The 22987-nt window shown below is 45.6% G+C and overlaps 1 protein-coding gene across 6 annotated transcripts in view; it reads right to left on the minus strand.

Moving 5' to 3' along the window:
* The window catches only part of FAM110B (family with sequence similarity 110 member B), a 172271-nt gene extending 152972 nt beyond the window's left edge, over positions 1 to 19299 (minus strand). For 3 of the 6 annotated variants that reach the window (XM_006126146.4, XM_006126149.4, XM_075920664.1), the window contains exon 1: positions 18708 to 19299. The gene's annotated coding sequence lies outside the window, so the exon portion shown is untranslated. Of the gene's footprint in view, positions 1 to 777; positions 845 to 15469; positions 15598 to 18512; positions 18671 to 18707 lie in introns of those variants that run through there. The other 3 variants (XM_006126147.4, XM_075920661.1, XM_075920663.1) reach the window with 3 other exon arrangements.
* Between the last annotated feature and the right edge of the window lie 3688 nt (positions 19300 to 22987).

Here is a 22987-nt window from a genome sequence, read left to right on the forward strand (position 1 = left end):
GAATCCTCAAAAGCTGGCACATGACACACGTAGACTTCTGCACACTCCCCATGAATAGTGTAGGTGACATGGCCAAAGCAAAATTTCTTAATGCAACTGAACACAAGAGGACCAAACAAGCTCATTTTGTGAATCTTGCCATAGGGTGTCCCAATGGGGGACTGCTCTGTATTGAGCACCTCTGAAAATTTGGCCCCGTGTATTCTAACAGGAAAAGGAGTGTAGGATAAAGATGAATGGCTGTACCTGTGGGCTGCCTTTTTTATTTTGTATTTGTTTGTGCACATGAAGGGGGAGCACCTGCTCAGACATTATTCTAGTGCTATCTTGGTGCTTCATTGTCTGTCTCAGCAACTGTATCCAATAAGAATGCCTCCACAATAACCCCTAAGACACTGCTGCCATTTTTCAGGGTAAACACACCTGTATTCTCTCTCCCTTTCCTCTCTCCCTTTCCTCCCCCCCTTCCCGATCAACTATTCTACACTCCTGGCTCTTCAGATGTCCCCACTTTTGGATAGAAATCCACATCTCTCTTTCTCCTCTCTGAGCTTTTCCCAGGCTGCATAGTTTACGGCTTACACTGTGATACAATAAGATATCCACACTGTCTAAATAGACCAGCATATGTGCCATTTTCTGAAGGCTTGTAAACCATGTACCAACAGTTACAGGTTACCCCACAGTTCTTTCAAAGAAAGCATATTTATTTTTAAAGGTGAAACCATTACAATGGAAACACTGAAACCACACCCTAAGAAGTTCAGCAGAGATCACCTCTTGACTCCAGCACGGGATCTGGCAGGTTTTTCCATCCTTCAAACCTCTGGAAGTATTTTTCCCCCTATTGTTACAAATAGAAGGAAAAAACCTAGAATAAGGATGGGCAATAAGTGGTCTGCAGGACAGACACAGTTCATCAGGATTAGGTCCTGGCAGGCCACCAGCTGCTTTATTTACCTGCGCATCCACAGGTTCAGCCATTTGTAGCTCCCATTGGCTGCAGTTTACTGTTTCCAACCACTGGAAGCAGCATAGGCCAGGTCTCCTCACAGCTCTCATTGTCGAGGACTGGTGAACTGTGGCCAACGGGAGCTAAGAGCAGCTGTAACTGTGGATGCAGAGGTAAATGAAGTGTCTAGCAGCCCGTCAGGGCTAATGTTAGCAAACAGACTGCTTACTGTCCATTCCTGTGTCAGGAGAAGTTTTTCACCCACCTGATCAGCCTTCCTGCAAAGTCCTGGACCCAAGCTAAAGGGATTTCTGGCCTTTGTATGAAGACCTAAGAAAGCCAAACTATAAAGCTAATGCAGGTTGTGCCTTAAGAATCTACAAGTGTGCTTCTACCATTAGTTAGGGTGAGAATTTGCTAATTCATATCCTATCTACCTTGTAGGTTAAGCTTAATGTCTTTATTTGCTGGGTATTTTGCTTTGATCTGTTTGATATCCCTTCTAATAATTTAAAATCTATCTAAACCAGTGAGTTGGAGTAAAATGCATGGAAAACTGTAACTGAAGGGGCAAGTGCTGTTGCATATTGCTCTCCACATTAAGGTGGGAGACAAACTCTATGTGAGTTTAAGCTGTACAGTTTCCTATACAGTACAAGACGGTATAATTCTGTGTTTACACTCCAGATGGGGGTGCATCCTTAACAAGCTGAAAGTTATCTTGGCTGTAGCCTTTCTATTGCTAGTTTGTGCAGTGGCTAGGCAAAGAGCTTGCATGTAACTGCAGCTGGGTGTGTCCCTATCTGTCTGAATGCTGGTGGAAGTGTGGGACCAGGAATGGGTCTGCCACTTGTCACAGCAGCACAGTGAGAGGGAGCACAAGTTAGTGGGTCAGAGGGCTCAACGGTACCCAAGTTCCAGGTGACATCCCAGTGGGAACCCATCACACTGGTATGTTTGTATTGGTCTATCAAGACTCATCTAGCAATGCACAAATTAATTTGTTTGTGTCTCACCAAGATCTACATTTTTCTAGTCCAGTTAGCATGCGCAACATGCAAGGTGCACAGAATGTTCTCTATGTAGGGATGTTAAATGGCGTTTAATCAGCTAATCGACTAGTCGATGGAATTTCCATCAACTAGTCAATTAGTTGATAAGTAGGAGAACTGCAGAGCCACAGCACGGTTAGCTCCTAGATTGAGAGCTAACCCCACTGCAGCTCTGGCTTTTAAATGTATTAAGAGTCACCAGGCTCTTAGTGCATTTAAAAACCACAAGCACAGGGGAGGGAAGGGACCGGGCATAAGCCAGGAATCAGCTGATTCCCGGCTTGTGCCCAGTCCCCCACTACGCCTTTGCCTTCCCTGCCCTCCCCATGGAGATAGAGGCAGCAAGGAGGAGGGGGAACGACTAGTCAAGTCACTAGGGGTATGTCTACACTACCACCCTAGTTCGAACTAGGGTGGTTAATGTAGGCAACCGGAGTTTAAAAATTGTTACATTTTGCATGAAAACATTGAATGCTATGGAGTGATACAACTTTTCATACTAAATCTTGTGAATCTGGGGAGGACTAAAACCTTAAAAGGAATTAATACATTTCTCATGTATTGCCGGGATGCTCCAGAAGGTGTCAGTTATTCCTGGGGAGCGCTATTATGTTCAGAACACTAATACCCCATATGATGGGCATGTCCTATAGGCAGGGCTTACTGAACTGTGGCGAGCCCCGCTCGCCAGCCGCACTGTACGGTGATCTGCGCATGTGCAGATCACCTGAACCTAGCTCTTCCAGGTTGCAATCTACCTGGCTAGTAGATTGCATTATTTGTCGAGCCCTGCCAATAGGATAGGTCTATACTGTGGTAGTAGGCCAATGGTCAAATTCCACCGGTCTGCTATTGCCTGAAAGTTTGCTAGGCTCTCTGTTATCATTTTGCCTTAATGGAGCAGGATTCTCCATTTCTTTTTTTAGTCGTGGCTCCCAAATGCATGGTCATTTCATCTTTAGACCTGCTTATCACCACACTTCTGCCATAGCATTCACAGATCATAGAGGAAATTTATCATACTGTAGGTGACCATATTCAGTCCAAGGGACTTTTGGAAAATAACTGCTTCAACTGATACAATCTTGTACTTTTATGACAAAAGTTGAGAGAAAAGGAATTGTACAGCCCTTGATTTGTTGGGCATTCCTTTTCTACAGCATTCCTCCCAAAGTCTACACAGGAAAATTAGAAAAGATATATCATCTTGTAGGATGTCAATGTATAGACCAGGGTTCGGCAACCTTTCAGAAGTGGCATGCCAAGATTTAACTTACTCACTTCTATTTACATATCTGTGTGCTGGGGGAGAAAAAAGGGAGGATAGGAGCAGGTTGGGTACGGTGACCATATTTTCTGAACCAGCTGCAGTTAGGGAAACTGTTTAATTTAAATTGTTAAACAGATTAAGCATTTTAACTTTCTCATGTTAGTTTATCAAACTTCATTTTAAATAAAGTAAAATATTAATTTATGTCCAACACAAAAGGTTTCAATGTTTTATTTATGGCAGGGACAGGAACCTTTTTTGGGTTGGGGGCCACTGACCCACAGAAAAATCAGTTGGGAACCACACAAGTGAGACGCAAACAAACGGCTCAAAAACCCCCAACCCTCACTGATGTGGCCCCCAATTGAGACACCTCACTCTTCTGGCGTTCCAGCCCCACACGACGAGGGGAAGGGACAGGGAGGACTGAGGTTTAGGGCTTCCCATAGGCCTAATTTACTTTTCTGCGGTTCCAGGATTAGTGGATTCTGGGGATCCCCTTAGGCTCTGGGGAGGACAAAAATGAGGGGATTCAGTGTGTGGGACAGGGCTGCTAGCAAGGGGACAGAGATGGGTATGCAGAAGGGGGTGAGGTGGGATGGTGTGCAGGAGAGCGTGAGGAGGGCAGGGTCTGGAAGGGACTTTGGTGGCAGGACAGGGTGTGGGTACAAGAGATACTTGGGAGCAGGAGAAGGTTGGGGGCATAACCAGAAAAGGTGAGAGGGTGAGAATGCACCCAAATAGCTGCACATCAAAACCTTTGTGGCTGATTGATTGTTGTATTACCTGTGGAAGGGGAAAGAACACTGGTGACCTTCTGGGTTATGATGGAGATTTGTAGTTCCTTTGGCAACTATATGCTCTGAAACTAAGTAAAAGAAGAACATTGATTCACTTTTATATGTAGATGTTGAAGCAGCTATTTAGCTTAAAAATCCTAAGCCAGCAAGTATTCAGAATCATGGAGGAGAGAGGTCTCCCTTGGCCCAGCTTGTTTCCTGGCAATCCCAATGAGGAGTTGTCAGTAACTGAGGGAACAGGGGCTGGAGGAGACTGACCCATGGAGAAGCAAGGAGTCCCGGACAGATACAGCTCAGAGCGTTGGAGGAAAATAACTAATTTGAAGGTCTGAGCTGCCAGCAGAAATATGCACTGGCATTAAAAGCAGTTATTCTTCTGGATACCTGGAGGGGTGAAAATGTCTCAGGCCTAATGCCAAGGGGCGCTACAGATTATTGAACAATGTACAGACCTGCCAGCTTTCCGGCATCGCCTGCAAACAGGCTGAAATTCTCCTTCACACAGAATGATAAGGTGCAAAGAGGACATGCTGTGATGGGGGAAGGGAGGCAAGAGTGGGGAATAAAGGGAAGTGCAGCTTCTGCAAAGGGAACTTGTATCCCTCCCTCACATCTTCCCTCTGCTCCTGCCTTGCTCCCCTCAGCCCCATGATCCCCCCCAGCCTGATCCCCTCGCATCTCCCCGTCCTCTTCAGTGCCACCTCTACCCCCTACGATTCTTCCCCCACGTCCTTCTTCGCTCCCCTCCTGCCCCCACATCCCTGCTCCCCTCAGCACACATACCGACAGGGCAACAGTGCTGAGACTCGCAGTCCTCAGGAGCAGCGCTGAGGTGAGGAGAAGTTGGGAGGGGGAAACAGAGTCACCTTCCTGCCCAGCCCAGGTCTTTGCCTGGAGTTTGCCTCTCACCTGCATGCTATGGCTCCAGGGCTGGGGCGGGCAGAGCCCAGGGCTGGTTCTAGCCCAGCAGGGTGCTGGGGAAGGGGCTCCCCACCCCTGCACTCAGCTGGCAGGGAGCAACGCGATGCATCCCACATGTGACTGGCTGCTCGGCCCGGATCTGCAGAACAACCCCAAACCCAGCCCCACCCCCTCCCGGAGGTAAGAGCAGAGTCTATAGCATGAGCAGGAGGCGGTGGCTAGCTCCTTAGTTCCCAGGAGCTCCACGCCCAGACCAGGCAGGGGCAGCCCCAGCCCCAGGGACACAGAGCTCAGCGCAGGGTCCCACCCCACGTGCCACAGAAAATTGGCACGTTGCCATAAATTGCCAACCTCTGATATAGACAACTAAATGATTAATGGTTAATCTTGTTGAGTACATACACTCCCCCACCTTTGCTGCCTCTATTATCTTAAAAGACAGCTCCCCAAGAGTACCAGATCCACCTACCCCTACCCCTGATAGAGAGGCAGCAGTGTGGAGGATGAGGGGGGGTAGGCGGGAGCCGATGTGCACAGGAAGCTGGCTTTTAAGCAGGCAGCAGAGTGGGACGGGAGATGCTTCTCTGTGGCAGCAACCCCTATCCATGAGGAGGTCAGACCACTCCCATAGACAGGGGCTGTTGCCACAGAGCAGTCTCCATCCCCACAGATGGGGGCTGCTTCCACCCTGTGCTGATGCCTCTGTATCAGTGTTAGCAGTATGGGGTGACAGGAGGGAGCCAGTCTGCAAAGAAAGCCAATTTTTAAACTGGCTCCCCTTGGGGACTGGCTGCCTCCTGCCACTCTGCACTGCTGCCTCCAATAGAGAGACAGCAGTGCAGGGTAGTGGGGGGGATTCCCTGGGAGTGGGGCTGGGAGCGTACTGGCTGCCATCCCCACCTCCAGGGACTGATAGAGTCCTGTAACTGCTAAAATTTCATGTGGTTGCATGATTATTCAATTACATGCTAACATCCCTATCACCTTGCATTTCTTCAGGACTTTGGTTTTTGTTTTTTCTATTATTGAGTGTTCAACACACAGATTCAGCATGATTCCTTGCTGAGCACTAGTAAATCATTTCAGTTTCAGAAACCTTTGGCATTTGCTTCATACAACAGCTGTTTTCTAAAAAATTTGGTGCTTGAGTACATAGCTGGAGCCTGAGTTCCAAGATAGCTGAAAGATCTTGGGGTGCAATCTACCCCTAGTTTTTAATACTTTCAACTCTTGAGTGGCCAAAAAGACGGCATACAATTTTCTTGCCAAGCACTGCTTTAAAAAATCCTCTGCAAGTTCCACTCACAATTACACAGGTGCAAATCCAAAGGAATATCATAAACATTCCTTCAATTTGACATCCTTATAACACACCACATTTAATCAGAGAGTGCATCTAATTTTGTATACTCTGAAATGAAAGTAAGCCAATTTGTGTGTTAGCTTTCTATAATTTGCACTTTTTCCTTCAGTAAACCAGAGAAAGAGTTTATCTTGGATAATCTAACACTGTACAACTAATAAATGTTGTGTTGTCTGTTAGGTTTTTGGCTTAAAGAGTTCTGACTCTTCCTGTGAGAGGAAGACGTTTTCCCAAAGGAGTTATGCAATTTCATATAACAAATATAAAAGCAAAGCTACTTTTGTTAAAGTACTGCAGGTTTGTTTTGGGGGAAGGACATGAGGAATGGAGAAGTGACACTCATCTTACAACTAAATCTAAATAAAGGAAGATGGCATTTCATTCTTTAAGAAGAAATTCTTGTGCAATACAATGCAACTACCATATACAAACTTTAAAGAAATAGTCAACTTAAAATTTCACACACATGTATTTCTTACCATTACAAGTAACTACTAAAGTTACTATAACAAAGATTAGAGAAAAAAATTAACTTTGCTTTCTAATTCATTCAGTTGTGCATTCAACACCACGTTCTATTTCATTAGAATCAATTTATCCTTTTTTATGTGGCTCTTCCACATAGCAACAGGGTGGATAAAAATACATTTTTTAATTAAATGCTTTTTGAGAAAAAAATTTACCTAAAGATAGTGAAGATACGTTATAGCTCAAAGATGTCTCATCATGGAATAGGGAATTCTATAGTATGAGACAATATACTCATGTAATCTTTAAGAAAAATGTTATAAACAAGTTCCAATAGTTTATGGATTTGGGACCCCATATTATGGGATTTCAGGGGGTTCTGTACAGATTATTTAAGTTAACCTTTCTATTCACTCGATGGGACTCAGTACTAAGTCTAGAAGGTACCATCAGAGATACTTTGTTTTGCAGTTCTCAAACTATGGATTTATATCTCCAAAGATAACATGCTTGTTAACAGCAAAAAGATTTTCAAGTAAATCAATATATACTCTATTGTCCCTCTGTATATTTGTGTATGCAGAGTCAATCCCTTACTCTCTCTAGAAGTACTAAATTTTAATGAATAGAAGATGGTTGGGGGCAGAATACTCATTTTCTTGCAAATATTCTCGACACTCGGGACCAGGGTCGAACTTTAACAGCTGAAGAAGAGGAGTTGGCTAAGACTTGAGCATCCAGCAATCATCCCTCCATAATGCCAACTATAATAATCTTAAGTGTTAACGGTGAGCCATTTAAGAAATATATACTTGCTGATGATGGTTTTAAAAAGACACTCCAGTAAACTGGTGGAAGTCACATAAGCACTTACAAGGGCGGATGGAGGCATGGGCGAGCCAGGTAGCTGCCCAGGGCACTAACCAATGGGGGGTGCCTGGCTCCCGCAGGGCCGGCCCACCTGCATCCCTATGGTGCCAGCCAGCAACGCCCTTCCCTCCACAGCCGTGGGATCCTACACAGCCCGGCGCGTGCGCCAGCAGCAACAGCCGGGCTGCGCTTCTGCCATGCGCCCTAGAGGCGGGCCCCAGGCTGCACGCCAGCAGCTATAGCTGGGCCGCGCATGCGCTGTGCGCCCCAGGGGCGGACCTGCGCACTCTAGGGGGGCGGGCCCGCTCCCCACGGGCAGGCCAACGCATGCACCGTGCGGCCGGTGGCGGCACCGCAAACCCGGGGCATCAGAAGACCTCGGGCCGGCGCTAAGCACTTATATGCAGAGACTGTTGAAGTGATAAATTCACTTAACAGCAGTAGCTTCTTCTGCCAGTGCAGAAAGAATATTTTCTTTCCTCAGACTAATTAATTCCAAATTGAGAAATCATTTGGGACCTGAAAAAGCAGGAAAGCTTGTTTTTCTTTTGCAGATTATGAACAAACAGGAAAATGAAGCTGAAGACAACTGAGTTACCTGCAAAAGGCATAGTCAATTTTGTATTTGTATTTTTTTAATATTTAATTTAACTATTTTAGCTAAAAACAATTATAACAAAAATAACCCTTATTATAAAAAAACTTGAATGTTTAACTATATTCAAAAATTCATATGCGTATTTTGTTAAAGTATATGTCTGCTGTTGGAGAAAAACATCCAGAATACATGACATTGTTGTTTTGTTAAATAAAGCAATTTGAATGTCTGTCTGGTGATGTTCTCCTTCTAATACAGCACGGCAAGAAAATTCTCAAAATATTAATGATTAACCTGTTGATTTGGAGATATTTATGAAGTCTTTGGGAGGTTAACTGTCTGCTTCAATTATCTTTGGTAAATGAAATGACCAATCATTCATTTTCTAATGTAGCTGAAAAACTAATCTGAAAAGTTTTCAAAATAAATCAGTTTAAAAATGTATAAATGTTTCTAAAAAGGAAACCTACATCTATATCTGAACTGTGAAGAATATGTATTAAGGTTATAACAACCAACAAGAATGCACTTATGTAGAAAACCATGATTAAATCAAATCTTCCTGACTAGTGATTTCCACCCCACACAGCAAGAGGGGAGAGAGTTTTTAAAATAGGAAAATGTGGTTTCAAAAACACACAAACTAGCAGGGTTATTCAGGGCAGAAATAGAATCACAGAATGCTAGAACTGGAAGCGACCCTGAGAGATCATCAAGTTCAGTCCCCTGCCCTCACGGCAGGACCAAGCACCATCTAGATCATCCTTGATAGATGTCTATCCAACATGCTCTTAAATATCTGCCTTCGACTTTCAAATTTTCAACCAGTTCCTCCTTATTTGTTAAAATCAAATTTAGAACAGCTTCCCTCCAGTAGCTTTCTCTACCTTCTGAAATAAATGTAGTCCCCAGTGACACCATGGAGATGGTGCTGGGGGAACCAGCTTTTAAGCCTGTTTTTGTGCCGGGCTGTGTTAGTTTCCCCAACATATGCCTGGATAGTTGAAGTCCTCCATTACCACCAAATCCTGTGCTTTGGATGATTTTGTTAGTTTTAAAAAAAAATCTCATCACCACTTCTGCCTGGGTAGGTGGTCTGTATTAGACCCCTAGCATGACCCCTAATCCTTGTTTTGTACCCCCCTTTTAACCTATCCCAGAGACTCTTAACAAGTCTGTCTCCTATGTCCATCTCCATCTCAGTCCAAGTGTGTATATTTTTAATATGTTTTCCCTATCTATCCTTCCTGAGAAAGCTATATCCTTCTATACCAATATTCCAATCACGTATATTATGCCACCAGGTCTCTATGATACTATTTCATAGTTGTGTTCTTTTATTAGCACTTCAAGTTCTTCCTGCTCATTCCCCATACTATTTGCATTTGTACATAGGCATTTTAAGATATTGATTTGATTTTGCCCCCCAGTTCTGCCTTGTCCCTCCTTTATCTCTACTATTGTAGCCCATGCTCGCTCCCATTTCTGACCCATCTTCCTGGTCACCACGTTTTTCCACTTACCTGTGGGCTTTGGTCACTTGCGCCCATCAAACCTAGTTTAAAGCCCTCCTCACTAGGTTAGTCAGTCTGTGTCCAAATACTCTCTTCCCCTTCTCAAAATGTGAACCCCAACCCTGCTTATCAGTCCTCCTTCTTGGAACAGCATCCCTTGGTCACAGAAGCCAAGAGAATAAGAGAGTAGTCCATACCCCAATCTAATAGACAACACATAGACATGGGCGGAGGACCACCCATCTGGGCCCAGGCTGTATGCGGCATTTCAAAGAGGCAGCGTTGCGTGGAGCCCAGGGTCTTCACTGCCTCTTTGAAGCAACTCCTCCTCTCCTCCCACCAGCTTGCTGCCTCTGATAGAGGCAGCAAGGTGGGGGAGCGACTAGTCAACTAGTGTGTCAACTATCCAATAAGCATTGGGAAACTAACATTAACCATCACAGAACATAAATACTGACCCGAAACATATGACAGGCTTTTTATAACCACATCGCATTTCAAGAGAGTAGGTGGAGTAGGGCAGCAAGAGTGTTCATTCAGTTACCAGAATGCCTGTGTGTGACACCATTATTACAGAATTGTTTCCTGTTTCTATTGTTCAAGGGGTGGTGTTAGTGGAGCCGGATTAAAATTGTTTGGATTACATGAACTGTGCCTTTCCTTACTTTCAGACATTTACATGTACTCTTAATTCTGAACTTTCAGTTTGTGTTTAAGAAAATTGCAATATATACTTAAGGGATTTTTTTAATCAAGAAGTCTATGTAGTTTACAAACTTAACTGTGGTTTAAGCACTTTTTTGGCATGGAAATTTTTTTTTTTTTACTTTGTCAGTTTATTTCATTACTTTAACTGAAATTTCAGTAATATCTCCAATTTGGAATACAGAAATGTACTTTCAGAAAAAGAGTCACATTACTTTTTTTACCCTCCTAGGAATGCTCCCACACTGAAAGCTTCCAATAACAATATGAGATTTCACATTCTCACCATGTCAAAAGCCCATAAAGAACAGTCACTGAAAATTATATTAATTTTAATAATTGAAGAAATAAAAAAGTAATATGAAAAGATACAAAGTAGTAAACTATCTGCATATAGAATTGGAAATCACCATGATGTACTTAGGTTTTCCCTATATTGGAATGGTGTACTACATTACTTATGCCAGTACAGCAGACTTCCGATTAACCTGGCAGTTTTTGGACCCAGAGGGTGCTGGATTATCGGATATGCCGGAGTATCAGGAGGTACTCCAGCAGGGGAGCTGTGACGGGCCTGGGGGGCAGGAGGTCAGGCGGGGAACGGCGTGGAGTGGAGCGAACCAGGTGCTGGTGAGAGGCGGCGCTGCAGGACCAACCCGGCAGCACCCCAGCTGCTTTGCCCCACGGCTTCCCCAAGTCCGCCGCTGCTGAAACTGACCAGCGGCAGACTTGGGGAAGGGTGGGCAGAGCAGCTGGCGTGCTGCCGAGTTGGTCCCGCAGTGCTGCCCCTCATCCCCCTGCTCGGCGCCTGGCAGCTCCCCAGCTCCTCTGCTCTGCAGCTTCCACAAGTCCACCGCTCATCAGTTTCAGCAGCAGCAGCACCTGGGGTGCTGCTGGGCACCAATCGGGGGGTGAGGAGCTGCGGGACCAACCCGGCAGCACCCCAGCTGCTCTGCTCTGCTTCCCCAAGTCCGCAGCTGGTCAGTTTCAGCAGCGGCAGCAGCGGACTTGGGGAAGGTGCGCGGAGCAGCTCCAATTGTCCAACTGCCCGGAGCACTTCCAGGTTCCAGTTGGTACTGGACCATCAGGAGTGCTGGACCACTGGATGCCGGACAATTGGAGTTTTACTGTATATGGTTAGAACTACTCTCCTAGTTGGGACACAGTTTATATACTGAGTTACCGTAGTTATTCCACAGGAGAAAGTGGAAGTTACCTTTATACCAGTGTTACTACACCCATACCAGGGTTTTTACTGATGTAACTATTTTGGTAAAAATAAAAAACAAACACAAAAACTTTACACATACAAGTTACCAGGTTATGTGTAGGTCTTACAATCATTTTATCATAATGAAGTAGTATTGCCTTTTATAATGAACTAGCCAATTAGCCCGTCATAAGACGGGATTTTCAGGTCTCTCCTCCACATCGGTCTTCTCTCCTGAGCCTCCGGTCTCTCGCTCCATCTCTCTCTCTCCTCCTCCTACTGCCTCCCCCCCTCTCTCTCAGCTCTCCTCCACCTTCTGCTTCTCTCTCCACCTCTCTCTTTCTCTTCTCCCCCTCCTGCCTCTCACTCTCTCTCTGCTCTCCTCTGTCTCCATTGGAGATGCACGCTAGTCCAGGCCTTGCCCCCCTTCGCCTCCCGCCATGGCGCTCGGCTGACTTCTGCACTGCTCAGCCGGGCCGCGACGCAGGAGCAAGCGGCAAAAATGGCCTCTCTCTCTATCCTCCTCCTACTGCCTCACCTTCTCTCTCTCTCAACTCTCATCCATCCGCCTCTTGCCTCTCTCTCTTCCTCTTCTCCCCCTCTCACCTCTAACTCTGTGTTTCTCTTGTCCTCTCCTGATGCATCTCTCTCACCCCATGCAGCATGGGGAGCACGGGGCCCAAACGGCTGCTTGCGCTGCTTGCTCCCACGCGGCAGCCCGGCTGAGCAGCACAGAAGTCAGCCAAGCGCCATGGCAGGAGGCAACAGCACCTCCCAGACGGAACAGCCAGAGTTTCAGTGTTACAGAGTCACAGGCATTGGGCTACTATATATATGACATGGACCACGGTATCGGATCTTGTGAAAAAATATCTGCACAAGGATAAAGTTACAATATTCCATGTGGCTTAGGCCATAGGAAACTTAATTCCAGTGGGGATGGATCAGCAGCTGCATGGAAGAGGCAGGGGGCATGGTTAAGGATGTAAAAAGTAGCTGATTAAGCTTATCAGGTAGTCGACTAAACTTATTGGGTAGTTGAGTCAACTACTCGCATTTCCCCCCAACCTTGCTGCCTCTATATCGGAGGCAGCAACCGGGAAGGGAAGGAGGAGGCAGTGCTGGGGGGAGCCAGCTCCTCCGTGGCAGCAGCCCCTGTCCATGGGGGGGGTTGGGTGAGGGGGAGGATGAGCCTGATGCAGAGGCAGCAACGCGGAATAGCAGCAGCCCCTATCCACAGGTGTTGGGGGGAGGCTGCTATCCACAGACAAGAGCTGCTGGCCCTGGCATGAGCTGGAACTGAGCAAGCCCATCTCAGTCCCGGCTCACGCTGGGTTCAGGAGCCACCCCTGCTGCAGCTTTGTGGTTAAATGTAGAATGAGCTGGACTGCCTGCACGCACAGCTCTTACTACATTTAAACTGCAGAGCCGCAGCAGGGGTGGCTCCTTCTGAGCTCCTTCCCATATCAACTAATTGTGTAGCCAATACAAACTGTATCGAGTACACGATTACTCAATTACCCATCTCTTAACATCCTTAGACATGGCTGCTTATCTGCATGGTATACAAGCATCTCTGTAAAAGCCTTACAGCTGAAGATCTCAGGACATCCACTCTAGACCATCACCACAGTTTGCCATATGAGGTTTCGATGGAAACTGAGCTCTCTCTTTGCTACCTGCAGAGACTATTAAATCCTGAAGCAGAAGTTAACACAAACATAAAACATCAATCTGTAACACATTACCATCTAATTTAAGAGACCTTTAGACTGGAATCCTGCCATGCTGAGTAATTTTCTAAGTCAAATCTCAGCTACATCTCTCAAGACCAAGGGCATTGACAAAAAATGTTGCCTCAGAAGGGGCTGCTGGTAACTGTGAAGAATGCTACATAGCCACATCACTGCCATCCTTTCCAGATATCACATTTTCTGTGCACTAGTCATAATCCTGCAATGCTAATTCTTAACTTTAGTTACTGAGGTTCCATGAATACATGCCTAAGTGCTTATTGGATCCAGTCTTTAATCACTTTGTGCAAAGACGATACTGGACACTTTGCAAATTTCAGAGAAAACAATTCATCATAGATTTAATCTAGCAGTGCAAACAACACACTAATTCTTTATTCCACAAATAAAGTTAGATGTTTTGTAATTGAATGTTAGATAGTGTGTAACTGAATAGCCGTGTAACTGCATGAGATGTCAGCGGGGAGGGGAGCAGGCAGCACCGCGGAGCTGGTTCTGGGGTGAAACAGCTTTTAAGCCAGCTACCCCACGCACCAACTCCTGCCTGTCATCCCCCCACCCTGCTACTGTCTCTGTAGGAGACAGCAAAGGGAAGGGCAGGCAGGTTCCCAGAGCCAGCAAGTGTGGGAAGACTGCTTGAAAGCCAGCTCCCCATGCATATCGGCTCCTGCCTGCCCACCTCATCCTCTGCGCTGCTGCCTCTCTATTGGATGGGGAGGCATTTAGGCAGACTCGGTGCTCATGGTGAGCCAACTTTTAAGCCAGCTCCTCACCATGGAGGCAGCGGGGGAGCAGGCAGGGGGAAGTGCATCTGGCCAGCAAGATTAACCGATAAACCCAGGCTTATCAGTTAATCATTTAGTTGTCTACATGTTGACATTCCTACAGTTTAGTCATGTGATTAACTCAAAACAAAGTAACTCAATTAAAGAAATTATTTGTGATTAATTACAGTTTAACACACTGTAAAACAATAGAATGTTAATTAAAACGTATTACAAATAGTTTGGATGTTTTTCTACATTTTCAAATATATTGACTTCAATTACAATACAGAATATGCTGCTCACTTTGTATTATTTTGTATTACAAATATTTGCACTGTAAAAAAGTATTTTTCAATTCACCGCATACAAAGTATTGTAGAGCAGTCACTTTATCGTAAAAAACAAGTTAATTTTTTTCATTATATAACTGCATTAGGGATGTAAGTGACTAAACATATCCTTATTTATCAGGTAGTCGTGTAGTGACTCATATAGTCACTTCCCCTCTTTTGCTGCCTCTATCAGAGAGAGGCAGAAAGGGGCTGAGGGAGCAGAAGCCAGTGCAGGGGAAGACAACTTCAAAGCCAGTTCCCCCCAGCACCATCTCCGGAGTGGGGACAGTAGAGGCAGAGGCATAGCAAGGGACCAGGCGCGAACTGGGAGTCAGCTGATTCCCGGCTCGCTGTCGGTCCCCCCACCCACTGCGCTTCTGCTTTTTAAATGTAGTAAGAGCCCGGCAGCTCTCAATACATTTAAAAAGCAGACACGCAGCAGGGAAGACCAGGAGCGAGCCGAGACAGGTAACCCTGCTGTGGCTCTGCAGTTTCCCCCCCTTATCGACTAACTGAGCAGTCGATGGAAATTCCATCAACTACTTGATTAGCTGATTACCCTCAATTTAACATCCCTCAAGTGCACTCAAAATGTAAAAATTTAGCACCTACAAGTCCACTCAGTCCTACTTCTTGTTCCCTCAATCAAGAAGACAAACAAGTCTGGTTACATTTACAGGAGATAATGCTGCCCACTTCTTATTTACAAGACCACCCAAGAGTGAGAAAAGGCATTCACATGGCATTTTTGTAGTTGGTGTTGCAAAGTATTTACGTGCAAGATATTGTAAACATTTGTATGCTCTTTCATGTTTCAACCACCATTTCAGAAAACATGCTTCCATGCTGTTGATTCTTGTTAAAAAATAAGGTATGAATTTGTGACTGAATACCTCTGGGAAGTAGTGTGCATCTCCTGCTCCATGATTTACCCTCATTTTGCCTTATATTTCATGTTATGGTGGTCTCAGATGATGACTCAGCATACGTTGTTCAATTTTAAAACACTTTGACTGCAGATCTGACAAAATGCAAAGAAGATTTCTAATATGAGACTTCTAAACATCTTAATCTACAGCATTCAACCTCAGGTTTAAGAATCTGAAGTACCTTCCACAATATGACAAGGAGGTGACATGGAATATGCTGTCAGCACTCTTAAAAGTTCAATACTTTGATGCGGAATGTATAGAACCCGAATCACCAAAAAAGAAAATCAGCTTTCTGTTGATGGCATTATGAAAATGAACATGGGTCAGTATGCCCTGCTTGGAATCATTACTGAGCAGAACCCATCACCAGCATGGAAGCATGCTCCCTGGAATGATTGACAAACCATGAAGGGGCTCACAAACATTTAGTGTATCTGGAACGTAAATACTTTGCAGTGCTGGCTACAATAGAGCTATACAAACACCTGTTCTCACTTCCAGATGATATTGTAAATGAGAAGCAGTTTACCAAACAAGAGGTAAGACTGAGTACATTTGTAGCCTCTAAAATTTTAAATTATTTTCTTTTTGACTGGAGTTATGTAAAAAAATAAATCTACATTTGTAAATTGCACTTTCACTTATATGAGGGGAATTGAAAATTACTATTTCTTTTATTTTTTACAGTGCAAATATTTATCATCAGAAATAATAAAGAGCACAGTACACTTTGTATTCTGTGCTGTAACTGAAATCTGTATATTTGAAAATGAAAAAAATAAAAAATATGTACAATACATTTTAATTTGTATCCTATTATTGGTTAATACTGCAATTAATCTCATTTTTTAACTCTGGTTAATCACAGTTCATTTTTTTAATTGTTTGACAGGCCTAATTTAGAGCAATTCATTCTTACAGGAATTGCCTTCCTCATTTCAATGTAATGCAAGCCTGTAGGAATGGATTAAATTGATCTTTTCAGAACATTTAAAAGTGAGGCACTTACTCTAAGTCTACCCACACACACTAAGCTGTGTAAGTGCAACATCTTCTATTAACTACATGCAACAGATTTTGTGTGTAGGATAAAAAGTGATGTAACATTGCTGTAACAAATTAAAATTTACACTTTTATATCAACATCCCTATGAACCATAGTCTACAAATGTTCATTAAGCATCAATATATTAGAAAAGGTAAAGACACAAACATTTTACAGAAGTGGAGATTTGAGGCTTAAAGGTTTAATTACTTTCCCAAGGTCACCCAAGAAATTTATGGAAGAGTTAGGAATGCAACACCAATTTTTAAAATCAATAGCTACATTATAGAAAAACCTATATTTCCAGATATCATGTTAAGCCTTTTAGGCAAGAAAACTAATGTTGTCATTTTAAATACAAGGGATAATTACATATAATGAAGCCAATCAGTGTCAGTGTGTCTGAGATAAAAAATTGATCACACTTAGGTTATCTTAAACACTGATATAATAGGGATCAACATGCAAATTAAATGAATTTTCACATTAAGTTACAAGTTTAAATGCACATACTTTTTTCAGATTCTGTAACATTTTATTATTGAACATTCTATTTTCTTAGACTAGGTTTTTTAAATAGTCTGTGAAGGAATGAAATATCTCCTCCCTGCTAGTGATCACACATTATTAGGTCATATGCCAAATCACTACCTTTCCATCAGTAATGTAAAAAAAAAACAGACTTCACTGAACTCTGAGCAATTGCTCTGAGCAAGTATTTTCTAAGAGTCTCTATCTATATCACAATAATAGCAGGAAAGGGAATATAGAAAAATATCCCAGTACATTTATTTTTGGTAAGTCTTCTCTCTTCCCTCACCTTAAGCTTCCTCCCTTGAAACAAAAACTAGTCAGTAGTCCTTAAAAAGCCAGACCTAATTTCATGTAATGTTGTGACAGATGTGTACCAGATTCTGAACAGGGCATAAGCTTGACCTAGAGGAAGAAGCCTTGTGCTTTGCCCTGCATCAGAGAGAAAGGGAATTGGAGGAGGAAGTATGCACTTCTTTCTGAGTCAGAAAAAAACATCTGAAGAGTTAAACAGCTACTCTCTGAATTTCTGTCTCCTAGGCCATGTGTTTTCCCTTGATATTAATGAAGAATTTAGGAATAACTGAACCATTTTATTTCTGAGCAGTGTTATGGTGAAAAAACAAGGTTGTTGGGGGGGGGGGTGTTTTTCAAAAAAGTTGTGAGGCTTGACCTGATACTGGAGCTACAACCACCTGGTTTTAAGTTAAGAAGAATAAAACATTGCACCATAATTTGTCAATATGCAGAGGCAGTTGGGCTTACAAACACAGCAGGGGTTTCCCACCACATTGCTGCATCTTATCCTGAAAACTATGCACTACTGAGATAGACGAGTGGAAAGGTTGTTTTTCTCCCTCCCCTACTCCGAAGCCACCACTGCTGCTTACAAACACCGAGGAACGTGAGTATATTGAAACATTCCTAAAAGGGCCCAAAGTGGCATTAATCAGATGAATGGAAACTTTCAGAGAGACACGTCCAGCGACAGCCTCCCAGCTACGCACCAGGTTCCTGCTGAGTGTATTTGCGCCCGTTAAGTTTAGTATCAGTGATCAAGTCCCTCCAGCAGCACACATCTAACCCTGCAAGGAAAATCCATCCCAAAACCTTCTGCCCAATCTCTCCATCATAACTTTTCTACAAGGGCTGTAAACTTCCTCTGCACACGCACAAAACCACCCAATCCTCCCCCCCCCCCCCTTTAAAAAAACAGCTTTCCGCTTCCCGAGTTGCTGGGGAAACTTCCACCTCCTGCTGTCAGAACCCCAGACCCGAACCAGATCTTACCTCGCAAGAGGAAAAGCTGGAGACTGGGAGAAGGGGGGGGGGGGGGACTGGGGGGGGGGGAGAACCATCCAGAGGCGCACAGATGTTCTTGCAGAATTATGCTGGGGGTGGGTGAGGGGGGTGTGAAATGGACGATACCTCCAGAAACTAGCTCCGGGGCTATGTGCCGACAGCTCAGCCTCCGCGCAGAGCTCTTGCCCGGGGAGAAGGCAGCGGGAGCTGCAGCTACTTTGCACAACAATGAGCGCGTGCAGCGGAGCGGCGCCGAGCGCTGCCTCCCCCGGCTCCCGACTAGCCCGCCCGCAGCCCAGCCTCCCCGCGCGGCGCCCTTACCTTCCCTGCAGGGCACCGCCGCGGCTTTGCCTGTAGCTGCCGCTCCCGGCCTCCCGCGGTAAGCTGCCGCCGCCGAGGGGAGGAGGCGGAGGGGAGCAGCGAGCCGCGCGGCGGGCAGGCAGCGCTTCCTCCCGGCGCTGAATGAAACTCTCCCGGGCGCTGCTGGCGGCGAGGGGAGGCAGGGCAGCCGGGCTCTTCCCACCGCCCCCACGCGCGGAGGGGAGCTACGGGCCCTGCAGCGCCCCGCGCCCCCTGCTCCCACGCGGCTGCGCCCGCCTCCTGGCCTTGCTTTTGCTTTGCCGAGAGGAAGCGGCCGCTCGGGAGACGGCCCCGCAGGTCTGGCGGCGCGGCCCGGGCTGCAATGGTTTCGTCCACGCTGAAATGGGGAGGGACGGGGGCGGGAGGGCTGCTACACACACAATGGGCTGAGCTAGCCAGGCTCTGGGCTGCAGCAGCTGGGGGGGGAGCCTCAGTCGAGCCAAGCGCAACCAAGCCGGGCTCTGCAGCACAGACGCGGCGGGCAAGGGGTCTTAGCTCCGCGGCGGGCAGCCGAGGTCGGGGCCAGGGTTCAGGGCTGGCGCCGGGCTTTTCCACCGGCACACACTGTCTCTGTGCGCGCCCGCACACGCTCTTGTGAAACTAGAGTGGCAGCTGATTAGCAGCCCCATGCCAGTGCTAGCCCACGATGACGTGACCCCTGCTGCCCACATTTTAATAGCGCGGTCTCTAAAGGAGTAATGGTGATAAAAAATAATGGGTAATAATCTTGCCCCATTGTAAAAGAGTTTTGTTATTGGCGTCAATGGGGCAGCGTTTTATCCAGAAAATCCTTCAAAGGGGGAAGGGGAGAAGGAGCCAGAATTTCATCCAACAGATCCTGGAAAGTGGGCCCCAGAAGTTACTTCACTATGAAATAGATGGGTTTTAGTGAAATACCACTGAGCCAAGATGGGATGTTTCAGGCAGCATAGGGGGAATTTTGAAAACATGTGTGGCGGTAAAAGCAACGCTCACTTTCCCTTGGTACAAGAAATGAGAAATTCATGTACCAAAGCAGTTAATTTTGATCATTGTTGATTGGGCTATGGGGTATGTTTTAGTCAGACTGCACCAGTGAAAAATCTAAAGGAGCTTCATTGGAATGGAGTCAACTGGTTATGTTGAGTATTGAGAGATGCATATGACACAATGGGCTACAACCTCCGCTGCTGTAAATCAACCACATTGACTTCAATGCCTATTTATGTCCTCTGAGGAACTGACCAGTAGTAACTCCTAATTTACACTAAGCTGTTTGTTACATAATTGTCAATCTTAGTAGCGCAGATGGTAATGAATATTTATTTTGCACTCACAGCAATCATCTTTGGAATGTACAAAAGCTATAGCATCAGAGAAGTAGCCGTGTTAGTCTGAATCTGCAAAAGCGGAGAGGAGTCCTGTGGCACCTTATAGACTAACTGAAGTGTTGGAGCATAAGCTTTCGTGGGCAAAGACCCACTTCGTCAGATGCTATAGCAAATGCAATTCTTACACATAAACTTTGAAGCTTGTTTAGACTTGTTTTTCTGGTCTGTGCCACACACATGTACTGATACCTTTACTAGTCACATATTTACTAACTCATTTACCCTCATTTCCTGTTCATTTACACATCCAGGTGTCCATATGATTGTTCTTACACACCTTTTCTCCTTTTCACAATACTTAATCATTCTTCCCCTATGCATACTCCTATTTTTCTACATTTCTAATCTGAGCCCTTCACCCAGTTCTCTGGCTGAGTTTGACTTACTGTCCCTTGATGCAGGTTCTCACTCCTTTTGCAATCACAATAGATCCCATTCATTAGAAGTGAAGTTTAATTAGGTATATATTGCGTAGGCCTTCTCCTACAGACATCTGCATGAGAAGAGCACAACCAGAATGGCTGTGTACAGTGGTCTCTGCACCCTCCTACATTACATAGGGGAGGAGGCAGCCCTGAACACAATGACACAATGGAAGAGGGCTGAGAGAGTGTAAACAGCAGCCCTAAATGCAGATTCAGTGACCCCCCAAAAACCAGTGTAGGAGTAGCAGCTACTATTACAGCTAATATATTTGATTATTAGCACATTAACCTAGTGTTGCTCAGGTCCTTAAGGAGGGGCTCAGGGCTGAGAGTGTGGGGGTGCAGGAGTCAAGGTTAGGGGTTGAGGAGGTGCTCAGAGCAGGAGGTGGAGGGGCTCAAAGAAGGGGGAGTTGAAGGAGTCAGGGCAGGGGGTTGGGAGGTGTGGGGGGCCTCGGGGCAGGAGGCAGAGGTGTAGTAATCAGGAGGGAGTGAGAAGGCTTTGAGTAAAAATGTGGAGGGCAGGACATTGGGTGGGTGGGGGGCTCAGGGCAGGACTAGGATGGTGGGGAATGCACTGCCTGGCCAGCAACTCCTCAGGGCTGGCCAGGGCTGTACTGGCTAAGTGAAGGCTTCCTTTGGCTGGCTAGAGCAAGGGGGTGTGGTGCCTGGCTAGTGGATCCCAGGGCAGCGGGAGGCCACGCTGCCCGGCTATCAACTCACCAGCACAGGAACCCTACCTGAGTATAGTGCCTGGCAGTATCCACAACCCTGCCCTTAGCCATGCACTCTCTTACCAGTGCACTTGATCGCCTGTGGTCATTCTACAGTATAACCTCCCTTTCCATTTTATGAGAAACAGTCATATTCCAGACACATCCCTTTGTCCTGGGACAACTAAACCCTTCCCTTGCTTTAAGTTATAAGAGAAAGCTGCATACCAAATGTGTTGATCCTAGCTCTTAACATTTAGGAGGAGTTCTTGCACTGCATATCAACAACCTGTTCACAGGTTATTTGTATATATTCCATTACCGAGCAGCAAAACTCCCTATTACTTAGGGTTTATGTGTTAAGAAATGAATATTGTCATACTGAAAAGTAAGCAGGGTCAAATTAAGACAGCACCGGGCAAGATGCGGCCCAGGGGCCAGATCTGGTCCGCCAAGCACTTTGATCTTGCCCGCAGACTACATCTGTCTGCTTTCTATTTATATCCTGCTGTCCATGCCACCGAATTTCCAGGCTGGTGTCTCAGGCAGCAGGATCCTATTTAAATGGCTCCCAGCTTCTAGTTGTGGTGCTACCCTGACAGGGGCCAGAGCCACGAGCCCTTTAAACATCTGCAGCAACTCTAGGCAGCTGCCAGGCAACATGGTAGCTACAGGGATGGGAGCTCCGAGGCCAGGAGCTGCAGTCCCTTTTCTTTGTTTAAATTCTCCAATACCAGATAGCGGTGGAAGGAGGTTAGTCCCCAGCCCTGCCCCTTCTGCCCCAAGTCCCACCCCATCTGAGGGTGGTGGGGGTGGAGCTGGCCCATGACCATGTAGCAAAATTAATTAAGTGGCCCCCTGCAAAAATTAGTGCCCACCCCCTGAATTAAGACATAGGAGCTATACAATCATGGCCAGAGACCCAGATCCTGCAGCCATTTGATTACACCAGAACTTAAACGTTCAATTAAAAAAGAAGGTTTCTAGTCCTCATCATTGGGAATAAAAGCATAAAAATGTGAAACTAGTGTAATAAATGCAAGAAGTTTGGCTGACTCAGCAGAGAGCCTGAAACAATAAGAAAACTGCATCTTATTTATACCTTGGTAGGATAGTAACTCCAAGACCTACTGCTCAGGGGATCCCTGTCAACAACATCCTTATAGAGAACTTTGTGGCAGGCAGAGGGCATACGGGGGAAGGGGAAATATGGTGTACCTCGCTCATCCACCCAATCAGATGTACACTGACTGATGAATTTCTGCCTGTCCAGACTTTGGGAGGAACGCTGTGATGTTGCTTCTGAGGGAAAGAAGTGTTGCTGCCACTACCTTTCTGGAAAAGATTGGGGGGTTCCTCTGCCTTCCCCCTTCTGTTGGAGACAGGGCCAAGGCTCAGGGAGCACAGCTGTAGGGGAGAAGACACAAGGGAGCCCATCTCATGGCATGCCAAGAGCTCTGAATCTCCTTAATCTGACCTTGAAAGTAAGCATTTCCAAACACTCTGGCTATGTCTAGACTACAAAGTTTTTGCACAAAAATGGCCGTTTTTGCGCAAAAACCCAAGAAGCGTCCACAACTCAAGCGCGTTTTTGCACAAGAAAATTTACAGTAGAACGTCATTGTGGTATAGGTATACCTCTTTCTGCGAGGAATAACTCCTTTTGCGATGCACTTTTGAGATGTGGACATGCTTTTGCACAAGAAGTTTTTGCAGAGGATCTCTTCCGCAAAAAG

This window comes from Pelodiscus sinensis, chromosome 2 (genome assembly GCF_049634645.1).
Source record: "Pelodiscus sinensis isolate JC-2024 chromosome 2, ASM4963464v1, whole genome shotgun sequence".
NCBI classification, from domain to species: domain Eukaryota; kingdom Metazoa; phylum Chordata; order Testudines; family Trionychidae; genus Pelodiscus; species Pelodiscus sinensis.